This window comes from Ovis aries, chromosome 1 (genome assembly GCF_016772045.2).
Source record: "Ovis aries strain OAR_USU_Benz2616 breed Rambouillet chromosome 1, ARS-UI_Ramb_v3.0, whole genome shotgun sequence".
Classification (NCBI taxonomy): Eukaryota; Metazoa; Chordata; class Mammalia; order Artiodactyla; family Bovidae; genus Ovis; species Ovis aries.
The window spans coordinates 140,402,717-140,419,029 of record NC_056054.1 but is presented as its reverse complement, the minus strand read 5'-3'; the positions used below and the strand labels follow the sequence as shown (position 1 = coordinate 140,419,029).

The 16,313-nt window shown below is 41.3% G+C and overlaps 1 pseudogene; it reads left to right on the top strand.

The window, feature by feature from the left end:
* The first annotated feature begins 4,034 nt into the window (after positions 1-4,034).
* Positions 4,035-6,706, top strand: LOC101121232 (tubulin alpha-1A chain-like; annotated as a pseudogene).
* The last annotated feature ends 9,607 nt before the right edge of the window (positions 6,707-16,313 follow it).

The following is a 16,313-nucleotide window of genomic DNA, read 5'->3' as shown; positions in this document are numbered from 1 at the left end:
AGTAAGACATATGCAGTAATAGATAAGTAATACAGAGACTAAAAGAGATATGAAAATTAAATGCAATGCATGATCCTATATTGGATATTGAAGGCAAGGGAGGACGCTTTAAAGAACATTACTGAATCAGTTCAGTTCAGTTCAGTCACTCAGTCACTCAGTCATGTCCGACTCTTTGTGACCCCATGAACCGCAGCAAGCCAGGCCTCCCTGTCCATCACCAACTTCCAGAGTTTACTCAAACTCATGTCCATTGAGTTGGTGATGCCATCCAACCATCTCATCCTCTGTCATCCGCTTCTCCTCCTGCCCTCAATCTTTCCCAGCATCAGGGTCTTTTCAAATGAGTCAGCTCTTCACATCAATTGGCCAAAGTATTGGAGTTTCAGCTTCAACATCATTCCTACCAATGAACACCCAGGACTGATCTCCTTTAGGATGGACTGGTTGGATCTCCTTGCAGTGCAAGGGACTCTCAAGAGTCTTCTCCAACACCACAGTTTAAAAGCATCAATTCTTCAGCACTCAGCTTTCTTTACAGTTCAACTCTCACATCCATACATGACTACTGGAAAAACCATAGCCTTGACTAGATGGACCTTTGTTGGCAAAGTAATAATGTCTCTGCTTTTTAATATGCTATCTAGGTTGGTCATAACTTTCCTTCCGAGGAGTAAACGTCTTTTAATTTCATGACTGCAGTCACCATCTGCAGTGATTTTGGAGCACAAGAAAATAGTCAGCCACTGTTTCCCCATCTATTTGCCATGAAGCGATGGGACCAGATGCCATGATCTTCATTTTCTGAATGTTGGGCTTTAAGTCAACTTTTTATCTCTCCTCTTTCACTTTCATCAAGAGGCTCTTTAGTTCTTCTTCATTTTCTACCATAAGGGTTGGTGTCATCTGCATATCTGAGGTTATTGATATTTCTCCCAGCAATCTTGATTCCAGCTTGTGCTTCCTCCAGCCCAGCGTTTCTCGTGATGTACTCTGAATATAAGTTAAATAAGCAGGGTGACAATATAGAGCCTTGATGTACTCCTTTTCCTATTTGGGACCAGTCTATTTTTGCATATCCAGTTCTAACTGTTGCTTCCTGTCCTGCATATAAGTTTCTAATTATTGAATAATTGGCAGAATTTGAATATTGACAGTATATTGGGTCATAGTACTAAACTTCTTGAATGTGATCATTGGACTGTGGTTATGTGAGGAAATGTCCTTATTAAGAAATGCATATTGAAATGTTTAGAAATAAAAGGATATGATATCTATAACTAACTTCTATTATTTAGGGAAAAATTAATAGTAATATATATTATAAATGTTGCTCGGTCATGTCCAACTCTTTGTGACCCCATGAACTGCAGCATGCCAGGCTTTCTTGTCCATCACCAACTCCTGGCTCTTGCTCAAACTCAAGTCCATCAAGTCGGTAATGTCATCCAACCATCTCATTCTCTGTTGTCTCCTTCTCCTCCTGCCTTCAATCTTTCCCAGCACCAGGGTCTTTTCCAATGAGTCAGCTCTTCACATAAAGTGGCCAAATTATTGGAGTTTCAGCTTCAACATCATTCCTTCCAATGAATATTCAGGACTGATTTCCTATAGGATTAACTGGTTTGATCTCCTTGCAATCCAAGGGACTCTGAGTGATAAGGTAAATGTGACAAATAGCAAATCTGGATAAAAGATATTCAAGAGTTTTTTTGTAATTTTCTTACAATTCATCAGTAACTTTTGAATTATTTTTTAAAGGTTTTGTCCTAAAATGGTTAAATGGAGCAATTGGTCATATGCAGTTTGGCCTAAAATGTATTGTTTTCAGTATTTTAACACATTATTGATCAGAGATGTATTAACGCCATAGGTGTTAGCTTCTGCAGAATTCCCTGGTCAATAATGTGTTGAAATGTAATAAGGCTTTTATTTTCTTTGATAAGAAATAGGAAGTGTTTTGATCATTTAATAATGATAACTTTTCCTACTTTGGGTGCTTTGAAAACCAAATAGTAGCATAAATATTTTGTGTATATTGCATTTTCAGGAAGGAATTAGATGTGGATAATTTATATTAAAATACTACTTACAATTTTCTGTATTTAAGTCTTATACTTATTTTGAACTAGAATGATTTGGATCAAGTAAAGAGACTTGAAAGCAAACTGAAGAGTTAATGATCAACTCTAAAGCCTACGTGGTGCAAAATGTCAAAATTTAACTTTGGTAATCCTGATACCGGTTAACACTTCATGATGATCTGATTTGCCGCCATACTCTTACTTGTTCCTATGATTGTCCAGGGATATTTTCTAGTTAGAAAATTTTATATTACTTCAATTTTTACATTTTAATTCTTCACGTTTTAATGTAAGCTTCAGGAAAACAATGTAGTCATTGTCCCCCACACCAGTCTCCATCCCTTATTCCCCCTGTGTCATTCCACTTTTTTACTTTTACCTTCTTTGACCCTGTTACCCTTTCCCATTATATCCTTCTCTACTTTTTTTTTAATTGAAAACTTTCTTCCTCCATACTTTCTTTCTCCATACTAGCCTCACCTTAGTTTCAGCTTTCATCATCTCATGCTTAGATCACTGTAATCATCTCCAAACTGGTCTTCTACCTCTAGGCTCTCCCAACAAATCCACACACTACAGAAGTATTTATTTTTAGAAATTCAAAATCTATATACTTGTCTACTATATCCAGTTTAAACTTTCCAGGATGATATTCAAGGTCCTCCAGGACTAGCACCAAATAACTCGTACTAGCACTTTAGTTAGCTCCCACAGTTTCCCAGCACAAAATCTCCTCCCCAGCCATCTAGGTTTGTGCTGTCCTTGCCTTATCTCTAAGAGATCAAACCATGTTTTTTCCTCCTTAAATAACCTGAGAGAACTTTGTTTCTCTCTCCTTCCCAGTTATCCATCACTGACATATTTAGGACAAAGGTCAAGAAGTTTCCCTGGTGGCTCAGATGGTAAAGAATCCACTTGCAATGCGGGACACCTGAGTTCTATCCCTGGGTTGGGAAGATGCCTTGAAGATACCATTTGACATGTGGCCCAGGGCATCTTAAGTGTTTGCTCCTAAATAGAAGTAAACCTCTTGAGTGAAAGTTGCTCAGTCATGTCCAACTCTTTGCAACCCCATGGACTGTAGCCAGCCAGGCTCCTCTGTCTATGGGGATTCTCCAGGCAAGAATCCTGGAGTGGGTTGTTATGCCCTTCTTCAAGGTTCAGAGGTTAAAGCGTCTGCCTGGAATGAGGGAGACCTGGGTTCGATCCCTGGGTTGAGAAGATCCTCTGGAGAAGGAAATGGCAACCCACTCCAGTACTCTTGCCTGGAGAATCCCATGGAGGGAGGAGCCTGGTAGGCTACAGTCCACGGGGTCACAAAGAGTCAGACGCGACTGAGCGACTTCACTCACTTGTGAATGGTTGCATGAATATTGCGATGCTCTGGCTTCAGTCTTATACCGTCTAAGCAGGGCTATAGCCTGAAAGTACAGGAGAGTTAATAAATAATGAGGGATGGCAGTCAGTGGATAAATACCCCAGCCTCCCCAGCCTTCACTGAACAATTCTGTTGTTCAGTCGCTAAGACATATTCGCCTCTATGTGACCCCATGGACTGCTGAGCCACATTCTATGTGGTTCAACAGATAATCCTCAAAGTAAATGAGTCTCATGTTGCCACAGTGGTTTCTATCTGGGTAGCATACCCTTTATTGGCTTTCTCTTTTCCTTGTCTTACTCTTCATACTTCCTCACTCTGTTTCCTGGGATCAATAGCATCAGTTCCCAGGTAAATGCACTTGAACTAGCTATATCCAAGTCCTTACTTAGGCTCCACTTTTGCAGGACCCAAGACATAAAACAATATTCATTATTCTTCTATTGCTTTATTAATAAAATCCCATGTTTTAGCTGCACCCATGGCCACTTCATTATAGGTTGCATTTTTCCACCATCTTTGCAACTAAATGAGTATATATGACTTGCTTACGAATGGGAGACAAGTGAACTTATATGCCAAGCCTAGACATTAAAAGAAATACAGGTAAGCTTTTCTTTCTCCTTTTTCTGTTCCTGATGGCTGAGATGAAGATGTGATGGCAAGAGCTGCAACAGCCACGATGGACCCCGAGATAGAAGCCATCGTTTAAGGACGGACTGATCTGCCCATCCCACTCTGTGTATTACTTCACTGTTAGCTGATACAGGAGAGAAAAACAAACTTCTCCCTTCTTAAGCCATGGTATTATAGAGATCTCTGTTTTAAAGTGGCTTAGACAATATCCTTAGTTTGGACAAAGTCATACAGCTTTTAAGTAAGGGACTTCACAACTCAACTCTTAGCAAGCCATTCGTGTGTTGTGGCTATGTAATATCTCTCTTATATGTCTACATGGTGGGGCAGTAAAAAGACTAAGTAATACTGCATTACCTATGACACGTTCCAGAAAAGACGATGTCCCTCCCTTTTTCCAGTGGAGGAGGGAAAGAGTGATTCTGAGTCCCTTCAAGAATACAAAGCCAGATCTCTTACATCTACTGCCTCAGAGTTGCTCTGTAAGAAGCAACAACCTCCTTTTCTCCTCTCTGCATATCTAGCTGGGCAGCCATAAAACAGCAACTATGTATCAGTGCATCTTCATCCATGCTGGCCAGGATGGTGTCCAGATCAGCATTGCTGGCCGGGAGCTTTGTTGGCTGGGAGCACTACTGCCTGGAACATGGCTCCCAGTCGGATGGCCAGATGCCAAGTGACAAGACCACTGGGGCAGGAGATGACTCCTTCATCATCTTCTTCAAAGAGACAAGTGCTGGGAGGCTTGTGCCTAGGGCAGTTTTGCAGACCTGGAACTCACAGTCATGGATGAAGTTCGCACAGGCATGTACCGCCAGCTCTTCCACCTTGAGCAGCTCATCACAGACAAGGAAGATGTTGCCTGTAAATATGCCCAACATTTTTTCAGTGCACCACTGGCAAGGTGACAGTTCAACCATAAAGAAAACTGAGGGCCTAAGAACTGATGCTTTTGAACCGTGGTGTTGGAGAAGACTCATGAGCATCCCTTGGACTGCAAGGAGATCAAACCAGTCAATCCTAAAGGAAATCAGTCCTGAATATTCATTGGAAGGACTGCTGCTGAAGCTGAAACTCCAATACTTTGGCCACCTGATGTGAAGAACTGACTCATTGGAAAAGACCCTGATGCTGAGAATGATTGAAGGTAGGAGGAGAAGGGGACGGCAAAGGACAAGATGGTTGGATGGCATCACCGACTCGATGGACATGAGTTTGAGCAAGCTCCAAGAGTTGGTGATGGACAGTCACCAACTGTAGCACCTAATGTGCTACAGTCTATGGAGTCACAAAGAGTCAGGCACGACTGAGCAACTGAACTGAACTGACTGGCAAGGGGATCACTAACCTCATCATGGACCAAATTCAGAAACTGACTGACTAGTCACAGGTCTTCAAGGCTTCTTAGTTCTCCACCACTTTGGTGGGAGAACTGGTTCTAGGTTCACTTCTTTGCTAATGGAATATCTGCTGATTATGGCAAGAAGTCCAAGCTGCAGTTCTCCATTTACTCAGTGACCCCAGGTTTCCATAGCTGTAGTTGAGCCCTACAACTCCATCATCACCACCCACACCCCCTAGAGCACTCTGATTGTGGCTTCATGGTAGACAATGAGGGCACCTATGACATCTGTCTTAGAAACCTTGATATTGAGTAACCAACATGTACTCACCTGAACAGATTGATGGGTCAAGTTTGTCCTCCATAACTGCTTCCCTAAGGTATGATGGAACCCTGAATGTTTGGCGTTTGTTTGTTTGTTTGTTTGTTTTTATTTTGGCCACTTTTGTACTGTAATCTTAATTCCCTGATCAGGGATGGAACCCATGCCCGCTGTCATGGAAGCACTGAGTCTTGACCACTGGACCTCCAGGGAAGTCCTAGAACCCTGAATGTTGATCTGACAGAATTCCAGACCAACCTGATGCCCTATCCATGCATCCACTTCCCCGGCCACATATGCCCCTGTCATTTCTGCTGAGAAAGCCCACCATGAAACGTTCTCTGTAGCAGAGGTCACCAGTGCTTGCTTTGAGCCAGCTAACTAGATGGTGAAATGTGACCCTCACCATGGTAATTGCACGGCCCGCTGCCTGTTGTACTATGGCAATCTGGTTCCCAAAGACGTCAGTACTGCCACTGTCACCATCAAGACCATCCAGTTCTTGGAATGGTGCCCCACTGGTTTCAGAGTTGACATTAGCTACCAGCCTCCCACTGTGACACCTGGCAGACACCTGGTCAAAGGACAGTGAGCTGTGTGCATGCTGAGCAACACCACAGCCATCGCTGAGGCCTGAGCTCACCTGGACCACAAGTTTGACCTGATGCCTGCCAAGCGTGCCTTTGTTCACTGGTACATGGGTGAGGGCATGCAGGAGAGAGAGTTTTCTGAGGCCTGTGTGGACATGGCTGCCCTTGAGAAGGGTTATATGGAGATTGATGTGGATTCTGTTGAAGGAGAGGGAGAAGAAAAAGGAGAGAAATACTCAAGTTAAAAATGACACACAGGTATTGCTTTTACAGGGAAGTTGATTCTGTTTTAAATGTGGAAAAGCTGTGGTCCAATCAGTTAATTTGCATGTAGCAGTGTATATCCTCATATACAATTATTGACCTATGCTTTAAAAAATTATACTTTGTTACAGACCCAAGTTATCCATTTTTTCTCTGATGGGTTTGGATAAAATGTTTCCTGTCTTAAATGAAAAATAATGGAAACAAAATGAAGAAGCTATGAAGCTATACAGAAAACTTAAATCTACTGTCATTATTACAATACCCAAGGCAAAATACTTACCCATAACATGGGCTGAACTGTGATCGACCCCCCCACCCCCAAAAGTTTATGTATTGAAGTCCTAACCTCCCACCAGTGTATCAGAATGTGACTATATTTAGAAATAAAATATTTAAAGTAACAATTAATTTTTTAAAAGGCCATTAAGGAGGGCCCTAACCCAATCTGACTAGTGTCTTTATAATAAGAGGAAATTTTAACACATGCAGACATCAAGGAGGTTCACACAGAGAAAAGACCATGGTAAGAGGCAGAGAGAGGGCAGCCATCTATCTGCAAGCCAAGGAAAAGGGCCTGAGAGGAAACCACACCATCACCTTGGTCCAAGACAACTTGATCTTGACCTTGATCTTAATCTCGGACTTCCAATCTCCAGACTATGAGAAATAAACATCTACTATTTAAGCCACCTAATCCCTGGATCAGGAAGGTCCCCTGGAGAAGGAAATGGCAACCTACTCCAATATCCTTGCCTGGGAAATTCCACAGACAGAGGAGCCTGGCAGACTATAGCCAATAGCATTGCAGAGTCGACATGACTGAGTAACTGAACGCTGACACTAATGGAGTCCGTGGTACTTTGTTATAGCAGCCTTAGCAAAGTAATAAAATCATTTACCTTAAAAATAACAGAAGGACCTAGCATCTAATTCCACTGGATTTAAATAAGTAAATGAATAGTGATGGTGTCATACTGCTAGGAAACATCAAGAACAGTTTTCTCTATAACAAGCCATTCATTAAATAAACACATTTTAATTCTGCTTGACTAAGGGAGAAGAGTAGTGGCATGACCTAGCTTAGACATTTGTAACTTTCAGAAAGAACACAAAGGCCTCTGTGAACCGTTCTAACTTTGCTAAATGTAAAATGACATTGGTCTAGATTCATCTGAAATGATGAAGCAGCAGAATTCTGAACAACAAGCTGAGCAGCTGCATGAACTTCCAGAAGTGAAGAGTTTCATAAACATCATTAAAATTTTATCAAAAGCAGGCCACAAGATGTCAGAGGAAAATGAGGCTTTACAACTTTAAAACATATATATATATAAATTCATGTTTGATTTTCAATGAACCAATTATTTCTATGGTTATAGGATGCTTCCTATCTTCTGATATGAAATACTTTAAACACAAAATGTCAAAAGCTGCACTTTTCCTGGAAATTACCCTCTGGCATATATTCAGTTTTGGGTGTTGGTGCTCTCATCCTCAGAGTCACTCAAGCCGGAATTTCATTTTTGTGTCAATCTTCTCTTCCATGTCTTTTTATAAAAGAGCATCCTGAGATAACATTTTAAAACTGTCACTTAAAAAAAAAAAAAAACCTGTCACTACTTGCAACTATTAATCTCTGTGAATCAAAATTATCTTGCCACTTTATAATAAACAAAATTCAGAAATAAAAAAATTGCAAGGCTGAGGCTAATATAAAACTATAAGACTCACTTCATACCTCTCCAGAAAGTCTCCCTGGACCACCAAGGTCCAGTGAGAAGGACTTTTTCATATGTCCCTTATTTGGGATATTTTTGAGGAGGGGGGATGGCTTTTTGTTTTTTTATTTATCTTCAACAGGCAAATTTATTTTTAAGGAAAGAATGTGACAAAAAATAGTTTTTTTTTTTTTAGAAAAAAATACAGAAAAAGTGTTCATGAAGCTCTTCTAAAATATCTCTTCTATTTTAATTAAAAAACTTTAAATTCCTAGCTCATCATTAAGTTCTTTCAGTTTGGTTTTTAAAGTTCTCTTAAAATCTTAGGATATAAAGAAACAATGAAAAAGTGACCATCAAAAGTAGAACAAAGTTAGAGTTTATAATGTAAATGAATTCAAGTATATAATTTTTAAAAACTTACCAGAATAAGAAGGTTCAGAAAGAGAAAAACAAATATCACATATATGTGGATATATACATATGGATATAAATAACGAATATATGTGAAACCTAGAAAAATGGTATGGATGAACCTATTTGTAGGACACGAATAGATACGGAGACATAGAGAACGGACATATGGGCACAGGTGGGGAAGGAGTTCAGTTCAGTTCAGTTGCTCAGTCGTGTCCGACTCTTTCCATGAATAGCAGCACGCCAGGCCTCCCTGTCCATCACCAACTCCTGGAGTTCACTCAGACTCACATCCATTGAGTCAGTGATGCTATCCAGTCATCTCATCCTCGGTCGTCCCCTTCTCCTCCTGCCCTCAATCCTTCCCAGCATCAGAGTCTTTTCCAATGAGTCAACTCTTCGCATGAAGTGGCCAAAGTACTGGAGTTTCAGCTTTAGCATCATTCCTTCCAAAGAAATCCCAGGGCTGATCTCCTTCAGAATGGACTGGTTGGACCTCCTTGCAGTCCAAGGGACTCTCAAGAGTTTTCTCCAACACCACAGTTCAAAAGCATCGAATCTTCGGTGCTCAGCTTTCTTCACAGTCCAACTCTCACATCCATACATGACCACAGGAAAAACCATAGCCTTGACTAGATGGACCTTAGTTGGCAAAGTAATGTCTCTGCTTTTGAATATGCTATCTAGGTTGGTCATAACTTTCCTTCCAAGGAGCAAGCGTCTTTTAATTTCATGGCTGCAGTCACCATCTGCAGTGATTTTGGAGCCCCCAAAAATTAAGTCTGACACTGTTTCCACTGTTTCCCCATCTATTTCCCATGAAATGATGGGGCCAGATGCCATGATCTTAGTTTTCTGAATGTTGAGCTTTAAGACAACTTTTTCACTCTCCTCTTTCACTTTCATCAAAAGGCTTTTTAGTTCCTCTTCACTTTCTGCCATAAGGTGAGGGCAGGACAAATTGGGAGATTGGGATCAACATAGATACACTATCATGTGTAAAACAGATAGCTAGCAAGAATCTGCTGTAGAGCATGAGGAGCTCAGCTCAGTGCTCTGTGATGACCTAGGCGGGTGAGATAGGGTGGGGAAGTCCAAGAGGGACAGGAGAGATGTGTGCGTATAGCTGATTCACTTCACTGCACAGCAGAAACAAACACAACAGTGTAAATCAATTATACTCTAACTGAAAAAAAGAAAAAAACACACATACACAGAATACTTAGAAAGTGTGGGAAGTTCAACAGTCCTTGAAGAGCACGTACAGGAAGATACAACACAAGAAACACGTATTTCATCTCCTGTTGTGTCATCTTCCCAGAAGATCAAATGTCAGTAGCTAATTGTAAAACCCATGAAATGATACTGGACTAATCACACAAGTTTTTAACTTTTATATTTATTTATCTACCTTGCTCACTATACTCTGAGCTTCTGGAGTACAGACTGTGCTAGCACAAGGTAGACATTTATAAATAATTGATAAAAAAAAAATGGAGGAAAGTGCGGGATAGAGGGTTAGTATTCAAAAGTCAATCGATTTCCTACAAACCAAGAATGAACAAATGGAATTTGAAATTAAAAACATAATATCATTTACACTAGTACCCTCCAAAAATGAAACACTTAGGTATTAAAACAAATCTAACAAAATATGTATAAGACGATTGAGGAAAACTACAAAACTGATAAACAAAATCAAAGAACTAAGTAAATGGAAAGACATTCTACATTCATGAATGAAAGCGAAAGTGTTAGTTGCTCCATCATGTTTCACTCTTTACGAGTCCATGGACTGTAGCCTGCCAGGCTTCTCCGTCTATGGAATTCTCCAGGCACGAATACTGGAGTGGGTTGCCATGCCCTCCTCCAGGGGATCTTCCCAACTCAGGGATCAAACCCAGGTCTCCCACATTTTAGGCATATTCTTTATTGTCTGAGCCACCAGGAAATCCCATGATACTGGATTTCCTTCTCCAGGGGATCTTCCCGACCCAGGAATCAAATCGGGGTCTCCTTTATTGCATGTGGATTCTTTACCAGCTGAGCTACCAGAGAAGCAATAGGATATTATTTAGTGCTAAAAAAAGAAATGAGCTATCAATCCATGAAAAGACATGGAAGAAACTTCAATACATGTTACTAAGTGAAAGCAATCAATCTGAAATTTAAAACACAAAACTGTAAAACTACAGGACATTCTTCCAACTAAAGGACATTCTTGAAAAAGTAAAAATGGGGGGAATAAGAAGATCAGTGGTTGCCAGAGGAAATGGTAGGAGACAGATGAAAAGGCAGAGGACAGAGTATTTTAGGCAGTGAAAATACTCTGTGTGACATTTTAACGATTAATATATGCCATTATACACTTGTTCAGACCTATAGATATATAATACCAAGGATGAATCCTAAGGTAAACTGTGGACTTGAGTGATCATTATGTGTCGATACAGGATCATCTTTGGTTTAAAAAAAAAAAAATTTAACAGAAACTATGCATGTGTGGTGGCAGGGAATACATGGGAAATCTCTGTACCTTGCCCTCAGTTTTGTTGTAAACTTAAAACCGCTCTAAAAAACACTGTATTTCAAAACAGGAAGGAAGGAGGGTTGACAGTAGGGAGGAAAGAAGGAAAGAAGTCAAGTGCAGAGGAAGGGCTCACAGATGAGGTTAAATCTGCCTGTTATGCTAATATCTCAAGGCACTATTGACAAGACCTTTCCTCAAAGGTATCTCTAATATCCGGCTTCCCTTCGCTTTCATTTTCTCCACCCAGCTTCCAGCTAACTGGAAATTCCCACTGTAAGAGATTCATTTTTCTGATTAAGAATTAGGGACTCTTCAAGAAACCAATCACTTAACTTTAAATACTCCTCTGCATCTGAAACATGACAGCATGTTCCCAAGGCTTCAGACTTGTTTAACCGAAAGGAGAGAAGGCCTGAAAAGCAGAGAATGCGCCCCATTCCATGCCAGTTTCCCAGGGTAGATGGGAGGGAGGGGGTGGAATGGGACACATTCATGCACAGCAATTCAGTGCCCAGTTATGACATGTTTAAACACTGCCTTTATTGTGTTTTTCCCAGCAACTCTGTGAGATGGGAGGGTGGCACACATTTCTTCATTTGGAGAAACTGAGCTCCTCGAAGATTAGATAGAGGCAAAGCTGGAAAGAGCCAGTCAACTCTTTAAAAGTCTTCTCTCTCCCAGACCAGTGAGAGAGAGAGAGACTGCGTGGCCTTCCTAATGATAACGTGCTGATTCTGTTTGTTTGACTAAGGCTGCACCAGATTAGCAGACCATAATTACAGCTAACATTCGTGTCTCTGATACAGCTGAGGGAATGTCTGTTTCACTGAACGCCTGGGAGGGTTAAGCCAGGCAGCCTCCTGCTCTGAAAGTGATAGCGCTGTTTCAGTGTCACAGTGGATCGTGGCATTTGAGCAGCGGGATTTCCTACAGCTTAGGTTTCAGATGCCTTACTCTGATTTCTGAGGCGATAAAGAAGTTTGCTCATCTTTAAATGGTGTTTTTAGTGACCACACCATTGGAAAACCTTTAGTACCTTCTTTTGCCTCTGGGTGGGAAGAGATCTGCCTTTTTATAGTTACACGACTTGACTCAGGACATCTTTCAGTGAATTGTTTTCTGCCCAGTTCTCGCCCCTTTCATTCTTTTGGATGCTTTACTGAAATAACACAGCCTGTCGTTTAGGACCCTTGCTTCATCAGTCGATGCTGAGTTTTATTTCTGATTCCTTGAGACTTGGAAACCAATCTGGTCACTTTGTCACTGGTGATTTTCTAGAGTGGATGGGAAGATATCCTCACATTCTGCTAGAATCTCTTAGCGTCTGCTCTTTTCTCTGTCTGGTCCCTTATTCATCCTTGTCAACTTTTAAATCTTAAAGCAAATTGCAGGCTAAATTTGATGAACATTTCAAGACATAAATCAAGGTGAGATAAGTATGCTGAGGGCAAAGTTGGGAGTAAAGAGAAAGGAGCTGTTTCATTTTTCCCCCAAACCATCCCAAACTTTCCTTAAATAGTGTCCACAGTTTGTGGGTTCTCTAATGAAGAGTGGTTGAGAGGCAGGCTCACATTTGAGGCATGCTATTACTTTTTTTTTTTCCATCCCTTCTCCTTAATTGGGGGCTTAAAAGGAAGGTTGCCCACAGTTTCTGACAAAGAGCATTAGCCTCATCAGAATGAAATGCCAGATCTTGGAGCTCTTTCCTGAAGACTTGAAGGCTTTTGTTGAAGTTCTGGGTGGAGTCTGACATTCCCTACCTTTGTGGAATGCAAGAATACCCTGACTGAGGATTAGTCAGGGAGCTTCATGAAACCTCTATCCCTGAAGGCTTCATTTTCTAGAATTGATTTTAGTATTCCTCAACAGTAAGGCAACGGGATAGACTAGATCAGTTTTCACTGAGTTTTGCAGTTTGACTGAGACCCACAATAAGAAATATGTCTTACTGATACCAAACACATACGTGTACATGAATACGCATGAACACACGACAAAAATGTCACACGGCAATATTTATCTTTAGTACTTGCAAGTCCTTCCACTTTCCATTCCATTCTATTTCATTTTTTACAGGCAAATCTCCACCCACTGCTTTCACACACTAAGGAGGTGCAAACCCAGTTTGCAAAAACCCTCAATGGGACACCCTTTTACTTATTTTTCTAACCCTGTAAGTCAATATAGAGAGATTTGGAACTGAGGACAAGCCTGATGAGTCCGAGGTATGGAATAAAGGAATCCAATCAGCTCTGGTTTGTTATGGTTTTAAATCTCTCTGTGTGTTCATTCTCTTCACCCCAGAGAGGATTCCATTATCTTTGCTCAAAGAGCAGACACTGCTCTGGCTGTGTCGCCTGCTTCTCTTTGATCCCAGCCCTTCCCCCAAGCCTCCCTTCTACGCTGGGGGAGGCTGTTCAGAGTCTGGGGTTCGCTGGGCCGGCGGCCTGCTGCGTGTTCGCTGTGTTGTTTTGGCTGTTTCCCACTCCAACCTGCTCCACTGCCCTGCTGAGCTTTCACTCCCCGATCTGCCCGGTTCGTGAGATGATTGTTCTATTGTTCTTCTCCTACTTCAGGGGTTGTCAACTTGCTCCTGTAACGATTTTTAGTTTGTTGCTGAGATGACAAAAGTGGGTGGAGACTGTATTTTAGGAATAGTGTTTCTTCATCAGCCAAAATTCAATCTGGGAAGAATTTAGCCTATCTAAAAGGATAATTTGAAAATAAGATGTTTTTGCGCAAAGACAATTCAATGTATCTTAAGCCACATTTTTAAAAATGCATATATCATCAACATCAAATTAATTATACAGCATTTTAGGTTCCAGTTATCACTGTGATCAGAAAGATAAAGTAACAGACTCATTATATAACTTATTTTACCCGTAATATTAAACATCGATAGCTGTTGCAACTGTTAGTTACAAAGCAAGGTATGTAAAACACATTCCGTGATGTCAAAGCATCTAGACCTTCATAAGGGAGATAAGAAACACAGGTAAATACGCTTCTATAGATAAGATTCTAATAAGTGACTTGGACACAGGGCAGAACAAAATCCAGTCATAGTATCACTCCTTTCAGAGAATTCATTAGAGTGAATTCTCAAAATATGAACTTACCAAATTTCTCTATTTTAATTAAATGCAAGATTAAATGAATGAATGAATGCATGCTGGGTGCCTCTGCTATTCCATGGGATGGAAGAGTCTTCCTATTGATCTTTGACTTCTTCATGTTCTTCTTGAAAGAACTAGCTGCCCAAGAACTGGACTGACAAGGAAAGAGAGCCCCACACAGGGCACACAGACACTGAGAAACACAAGAGGCATGTAAATAAAGCCATCAGGACTCAGGTCTGTCCTTCCCCTCTGTCCGTCTGGAGCAGTGTTAGCCAATAGAAGTACAAAGTGAGCCATACGTGGAATTGTAAATTTTATAGTGGCCACATTTTTAAAAGTCAAAAGCAACATAAATGTATTTTGATATATTTCATTTAACTGATTATCTCTAGAATATTAACATTAAAACACATACTCAATGTTAAAAATATTAACAAGATATTTCAGTTTTGGTTCAGTTCACTTCAGTCGCTCAGTCGTATCTGACTCTTTGTGACCCCGTGAATCGCAGCACACCAGGCCTCCCTGTCCATCACCAACTCCCTAAGTGCACCCAAACTTGGGTGTATCGAGTCGGTGATGCCATCCAGCCATCTCATCCTCTGTCGTCCCCTTCTCCTCCTGCGCCCAATTTCAGTTTGGGGGGTGGTTATTATTCCCATAGAGTTTTGAGCAGCCACATCTCAAGAGTTCAATAATCTCAAGTCACTAGTGGCTACCGTTCTGGGACACCACAGGTCTAGATCAAGTATCGGAATTGGAGACAAGCCTAGGTAGTTAATGAGCTTCTCTAACATTTAAAGGAAAGGTCTCTTACTGCATGGACAGGAAAAGCCTGAAAATTATTTCTCTGTGCATATTAATGGAGAAATGGGAGCTGCCAACTAAAGAATGACCCTTGTTTCTCCTTCCAGCCTCTCGGACTTGGGTTGATGAGAGAGAACTGGTGTGGAGTCTCCTCTACTCCCCCAGTACCCCAACACCAGCATCTGCTCTGAGGAAAACAAAACAACCTCTACAGCCATCACACCAGCATCACACCTTGCAGCTGATAAATGCTTCCATGTCATATCTCACTTAGTCATGTCAACCACATTCTGCAGCAGTTAGTGGGAGTATTGTTATCCTCATTTTATGAATGAGTGACAGGAGCTCAGGGAGATTAAATGATCTCGCCAGAGTAGCACAGTTACTAGTCAAGTGTCGTGAAGCTCAAGCTAGCATGGGTCCCACAAAGCCACAACTGCCTGGTGAAAGGAAGTAAAGGAAATATTTACTGAAGTATGAAACTCTTTCTCCTTTGGCAACACCCCAAATCTTTCTACCACTCCCTGCAAAAAAAAAAAAAAAAAAAAGCGGAGTCAGAAAGAGAAAGACAAATATTGTTGTTTTAGTCACTCAGTCGTGTCCGACTATTTTGCGACTCCATGGACGAGAGCCTGCCAGGCTCCTCTGCCCGAGGGATTTCCCAGGCAAGAACACTGGAGTGGGTTGCCATTTCCTTCTCCAGGGGATCTTCCAACCCAGCAATCCAACCTGCATCTCCTGCATCGGCAGGTGGTTCTTTACCACTGAGTCATCAGGGAAGCTCAAATATGGCATATTAAAGCATATATATGGAATCTAGAAAAATGGTACAGATGAACTTATTTTCAGGGCAGGAAAGCAGATGACGTACAGAATAGACATGTGGACACAGCAGGGGAAGTAGCATTGCCCTACATATGCTGCTGCTGCTGCTGCTGCTGCTGCTAAGTCGCCTCAGTCATGTCCGACTCTGTGCGACCCCAGAGACGGCAGCCCACCAGGCTCCCCCATCCCTGGGATTCTCCAGGCAAAAACACTGGAGTGGGTCATACATATACTAGCACACGCAAAACCGATAGCTAGTGGGAAGCAGCTGTGTA